Here is a 6383-nt window from a genome sequence, read left to right on the forward strand (position 1 = left end):
ACTGTGCTCAACATTTTATTGTAAGTACATCTAAATTTACACTTAGCTAAGTTTAATTGAGTTAATCGTTCATTCTATTCTTATGTTATTTTGAGATAACTAGTCTTGATTTAGTGAATTATAGTAATAATAGTTTCAAACGCTGCATAAGAAGGATACTTGAACTTCAATTACGTGAATTTTCTCAACATGATATACTTGTCAAAGACATCATAATAGTACAAATGCAATACTTATTTATATAGCCCTATAGACCTATAATTGTGCCACTTGCAATTATTTAGATATGTTAAATTTGATATGTATACTCTCTCCAATTCCCTCTACTACATCTTTAGAAAAGCAACAATGAAATTTATTTATTTTTCCATTAGGGCATTATTGAGATGTCATTCCCTTAACTTTTCAAAGTTCTTGAATGGAATGGTATTTTTCAAACTTCAAAAGTAAAACCTAATGAAGGACCCATGTTCGCATGTAACCTAAAGTTGGAAAAAGGCTTGACCAAGATGGGACCAATGCTGGCAGTACCTAATACAAAATGACCTCAAAAGGAATACATGAATAAGTATATTATGAATGTAACTTAATTAAATCTCAAGCCTTTATGTTGTCACTCTCTCACAGCCACAAACTACAAAGGAAAATAAAAGGGAAAAAGGTGCCCCAAAAGTGGGGGTGAAGGGTAAATAGTTATAACTCATATACACAAGGAAAGGCATTTAACTTTTCAATGTCAATTCATAGACATAATCATTTTGTTCAATAAGTCACCTTATTTAATATTCCTTTGAGGGATTCAAATTGCATACATTCAGAACTACATCAAGTTATGTAGTTAATATATTTGTAATTTTCAAATTAAAGATTAGATAATTTAAATTTTAAATTTATATATTAATTTAATAAAAATAATAGTTTTTTAAAAAATATAAATATTTTAATTTTAATTAAATAATTACAAGTACAACGATTGTGACTACACACAATTAAGATCTTTTTGAATATTTAAAAGATATAAACAATCACTTGTTAAAAGTTAAAGATTAAAATATTTATATTTTAAAAAATAAACTTAAACTTTTAAAAAGTTAAATATATACAAATTATAATACCCTTTCAATACTTTATTTTTTATATTTTCCATACTTATACTAACTTGTTTACCTTGTCCTTCATCTAATAATTACCATTGACAGTTCCATATAACTGCAGAGTCAGAGCTTTCTGTCATTCTATGAGATGCATATTACATATTGGAATTAAAAATACAAAAATATACTAATGCTAGTTGGTGCAAAACTTCATGAGAGGAGAAGTGAAAAGTGAAAATACTCGTCAATATGCATCTTTGAATTCACTTTTATTACACATAAAAATTTATTTCAAAACCATAAATTACTTTTGATTATCATGTAAGTGAGGTTTTTAAAAGAAGAGTTTAACTTAAAACTAAGAGTTTGAACTTTTATGAAAAGAAAATAGTTCCAAATCAAACTTTATATATATATAAACATAAATTATTTTATGTTTACACTCATTTTTATTGCAAATAATTTTAAAAAATTAATTTGTTAAAAATTAATTTTAATTATTGTAGATCAAAAGCAACTTATAATAGCTAAACAATAATAGAACTCCATTATGAAAAGTGTAATATGTCAAAATTAATACTAATTGATAAAGGTTAGTATTTTATTCATTCTATTCGTCTAAACCTAAAACTTTACAGGGCACAATCTGAGTTATTAGTTTAAATTTAAATTTCAACTCCTCAACTTAAACTCTAATTTTGTCAACTTAACTAATATTGATTTGACATGAACCAAAGTATTATATCTTGTTTCAAACTCTTAGAACAAAATGAAAATCTACACAAAATTATATGCAATCCTGTTATGAATATCCTGCATAAACAGTAATAGTACATTTATCCTGAAAAAGATAATTTTCTACCCTACTCATTTTAATAGGTAGGTCTACCACGTGTAGATGATTGATGATGGTAAGTGTAACAATGTTAGGCAGCATCAACGTATGGTTAAAAATACACCAAATTTTTCCCGCATATTTACTTTTTATTAAAAACATTTTCTAGTTACAGTTTTCATACGTGCTTTTATAGAGACTATTTAATTAAAATAACAGTTAAATAATTTTTTAGTTTTTATAAAATTATTTTATTTCATTTTAAGTTTTACATTTTAATTTTTATAAATATTATTATTTTTAATTGCATGTAACTCATATAGTAAGACTAAAATTGAAATTTTTAAATTTATAATAATTAAAATGTGAAAATAAAATTACAGAAATTAAAAGTGTATTTTATAAGGATTAAATATTTATTTAATTTTTAAAATAAATATAATTTATTTCAAAATAAAATTTTCAACAAATATTCTTACCAAATTCTTCACTGATTAATTGACCCAAATATTTTTTTATAGTCTTAAACTACAAATTTAGTTGAAAGAGAAACTAATAATATTCTGAAACTATTATTGTTCTTAAAAAAATTGAGGTGGGAATAGAATGTCACTGTCGCTGCCCCATCAAAAACATTGGGGTTATAATATTCCCTTATGGGCTCAGGTTGTATTCTAACCCAATTTGCTTGTCCTTGCCCTGAGAATGGCTATAATCAACCTTCCAAATAAAGGGAGGGATAGCAAAGTAGGAATTTGAGCATTAAAATTGCAGCCTCTTCACATGGATGGTAAGTTATTGCATGTAGTTTATACACTAGACATTGAATTCTTTATTTTCAACTTAATAGATATATTATATAAAAGAAGGCCAATAGTAAACATATTAATTATTAATCAATGCTCATATTCTTCCCTCTTTTTCTATTATAAATTTTTTACACATATCAAGACAAATATACCTTAATCGTATAATATTTTATTTGATCTATTTTGCACTAAAGGTATTATTTACAAATAATAATTAATATTTATTAAACTTTAAAAATAAAAAGTAAATTGGATGGGGTATTAAATAGGACAAGGTGACATTAATGCCCTTATAGGACACATAATAGTGCCAAATAGAGCTTGCATAAGACATTTATTTTACTTGTATAAAAGAAGAAAACAAATCAACAAGATAGGGAAAGGTCAGGGAATTATCTCTCTCTATACATCATTCTTGATTTTTGTTTGCTTCTTTGAGTATTTACTAATTGAAATCTCTTTTGGGGTGAAACTCTATTATTATTATGTGAAGAAAGGTAAAAAAAACTATAAACAGAAATCAACTTTATAATTTTTTTACTTGAATTATTTTTGTTAAATAAAATTAAAATTAAAAAAAAAGGTACAATTAAAGGTCTCTGAATTTTCCAAAAGAAAGAAAGAGAGACAGGGAGATAAGTCCAATAATACAGTGGATATTTGTACATTGAATCAGTCACGAGGGAGAGTCTATAAACTTAAATCTAAAAGAATAATAAGTATGCTTTGTTATACACTTTTCTCACTCAAACAACATATAAAACAACGAAACTGAATGCCTGCAACAACAGCATAAATATTCTGTGCACATAATCAATGATACAAACCCAATATTCATTGCCTTAACAGAATACCATTCAAATTGTTTTTCAACTTCATCTCAATTCAAACAACACTACTACGTATACACGTGTCTTTAATTATATGGTAACACAAATTAATTGTAAATAAATTTATTCTCTTTGTTTAAAATATAAATAAAACTTTAAACTATTTAATTTAAAATTTAAATTAAATATATTAATTTTTACTTATTTATATTTATATTTTAGTACTGAGTAGTATTTAATAAATGTGAAATAATAATAAATTTTAGTGTAGAATTCATTTTGAAATCAAAAACTATAAATCTTAATTTCATAGTTAGAATGAACTCTTGTGACAAAATAAATTGTAATTTAAGAATTAACTTTTTTTTCTTCCACATAAGTAGAACAAGAAATAAACTAATTAACAATGGACACTCTTACGTATACAACATATAGTACTATATAGTAATAGTAATAATGACGAAGCATGCTAGCTCACTAACATTTCTCAGCATAACAATAATCACTACGATATATATAAACACAACTATAGATCTGATTTTTATTTTTAATAAAATATTAATAATATTAATTACTTACATTGACCGTTAAAAAAATAAAAACAACTTTAAAGCTACCTAACAATAGCTACTAATTTTAGTAAGATTTGTTCTAGACAAATTTAAAAAATATAGGTTTTTTTTTCCGTTTAAACTTAAATCATGTATGAGTTTTTGGACATTTCTCGGTACAAATTTACTCTTACAACACAATTTTTTCAAAAAAAAAAAAACAATATGACATGAATACTGAAACTGAAATATAGATAAATTTATATAACATATATCATAAAACTATATATATATATATATATAACATATATATAAAAAAAATATATATATATATATATATATATATATATATATATATATATATATATATATATATACAACAAACATAATAGAAAAAAATGAAAACAATAGATATGTTTTTGCAAGTAATAATGAGATCAAATAAATTGAACCCCAATTATAATTTAAAGTTTCATGTTTTCAAATAGCCATAGCTAGCACATTACAATTTGTTCTTTCAATTTTGAAGCCATAAATTGTTGTATGAATGGCCAAAACTGAAATAGCTCAGGAGGGATAGACAAGGAAGGAGAGAATGAGTTGGATGGTAAAAGGGAAAAGTGGAGATTAAACACTATATCGAATAATTTCGATATAGTGTCTTCCACAAAAGCAAAAATAAAGAAGAGAAATACAGAACGAGGTCTTACAAGGTCAAGAAAAGGTCTTACAAGGTCAAGAAGACTCAAACAGAGAAACAAAGATAAAGATAGAAAAATAATAAATTAAAAAGCTCAGATAGGATAGCACCCTTGATTAAAATGAACCTGCTACTGCTGAAGAGGTGTCAGCTCGAATTTCAGAGCCACCAATGGCTTCAAAAATTCTCAAAGGGTTGACCATGGTGGTGTTGAACTTGCTTCTAGTCACATGCATAAAATGGTCTTTATAGGGACCTGTATCATGAATCATGCTCTCAATTAGTGATTGCAGAGAATGAACAAGAGAATGGCAGGAGCAGTAGCCAACTTTAGATTAAATAAGTTATTTAATAAAAAATAACATTAAAGAATTCATAAATGAGAATATATAACTTTCTATATATTTATTATTATAACTATATAACATAAAGTTAATTAACTGTTTGGCCGATAGCAGTAAAATGATTATATAGAAAAAGCTAGTTTATATATAAAGGTATACCTTTATCATTAATTAAGCATGTGAAAAAGGTTAAGATTAAGATAACTATTTGAGATAAGACTATATGATAAAAGGAAAATGATTATGGAAATTTCCACATTGAACAACATTATTATTTTCAATTTAAAAAAAAAAAAAAAAAACTAGCTAGTACCTTTAACAAACCCGTCTTTTGGTTTCATCTTTGAGATCCTTTTGTTTTTCTTCACAACTCTAGTTTTATGATGGTGAGAGAGATTAGAGAGAGAGAGAGAGAGAGAGAGAGAATTTTTGTTATGGTAAGATAGGAGGGAAGGAAAGAAATCAGATGTTTATTTTATAGGGAGGGAAAAAAAGAAAGATGAGTGTTTGAGGAGGAAATTGGGCTTTCCCAATGGACCTGATAGAGACAGGTCCAAGGCCCAGAAAGATTTAAATGGACTTGATGACGTCATCAGGGCCCAGGGTGAGAGAATATATAGTACAAAGAAAAATAATTTCCAATGGAAAATAATAACTTATTGAGGAAAATATTTTTTTTATATTGGTGAAATATAAAAGAACATATATTTGAGTGAGTGCATTAGTACAAGAAATAATATATAAATATTTAATTATTATTTGATTTACAGTGTGTGTCCGTACTAATGGAGGACAAAAGGGTCTTGAGGCTTTGTGTAGGGCAGAAGCAGTGTTGCTCGTGTGCTTTCCCAGAACTTCCAAGTTTCTGCCTTCAAGTTGAGACCCAGCACAGCACATTTACCACTTCTATACAACCTTTGAATCACTTTCCCATTTGGACTCACTTCTATGTCAAATATTGAAATCTATCTATTAAAATATTCTTTATTAAAATTATTTTGTGAGTCCCATTTGGACCCACTTCAATGTCATTCTTTTTTATAATTATAAAATTAATTATATTTAAATTGTTTCGTAATTCATATTTTTTAAACTATATTAACTATCTTTTTATACTATTAGATTTTTTTAATATATAACATTTATATTTTTGAAGAAGCAAAATACTTATATATATTAGAAGGGAATACGTATTCAAAATGTAAATACAAACGCAGCCA

The 6383-nt window shown here is 25.8% G+C and overlaps 1 long non-coding RNA gene across 1 annotated transcript; it reads right to left on the minus strand.

Moving 5' to 3' along the window:
• Positions 1-4551: 4551 nt before the first annotated feature.
• Positions 4552-5728, minus strand: LOC101492010 (uncharacterized). The gene is made up of 2 exons (XR_189283.4): positions 5477-5728; positions 4552-5075 (listed from the first exon to the last, which is right to left on the minus strand). It is a non-coding gene; the product is annotated as an uncharacterized lncRNA (long non-coding RNA).
• Between the last annotated feature and the right edge of the window lie 655 nt (positions 5729-6383).

The sequence above is a fragment of the Cicer arietinum genome, chromosome 1 (genome assembly GCF_000331145.2).
Source record: "Cicer arietinum cultivar CDC Frontier isolate Library 1 chromosome 1, Cicar.CDCFrontier_v2.0, whole genome shotgun sequence".
NCBI lineage: Eukaryota > Viridiplantae > Streptophyta > Magnoliopsida > Fabales > Fabaceae > Cicer > Cicer arietinum.